Source organism: Branchiostoma belcheri, unplaced genomic scaffold, assembly GCF_001625305.1.
Source record: "Branchiostoma belcheri isolate BF01 breed outbred unplaced genomic scaffold, Haploidv18h27 scaffold2, whole genome shotgun sequence".
NCBI classification, from domain to species: Eukaryota; Metazoa; Chordata; class Leptocardii; order Amphioxiformes; family Branchiostomatidae; genus Branchiostoma; species Branchiostoma belcheri.
The window spans coordinates 6228682-6228895 of NW_017803490.1; the positions used below are offsets into that span (position 1 = coordinate 6228682).

Here is a 214-nt window from a genome sequence, read left to right on the forward strand (position 1 = left end):
ACACACACACACACACACACACACACACACAAACTCAGACACATGCTTAAATACACATATGCTTATAGCAATTTCAGGGTACCTGCCAGAATTAATGTTATGAGAGTTGGTGTAGCAAATGAACGTTAGACCTGTTCATCTTTAACGTTAATGTTGATATTTCATTCTTTACAGGGCACAGGGATTTTATTGGAAGACCTAGCAGAGTATTTGG

The 214-nt window shown here is 38.3% G+C and overlaps 1 protein-coding gene across 1 annotated transcript in view; it reads left to right on the top strand.

Moving 5' to 3' along the window:
* Positions 1-214, top strand: part of LOC109468449 — an 8307-nt gene that overhangs the window by 728 nt on the left and 7365 nt on the right. The window lies entirely within an intron of this gene.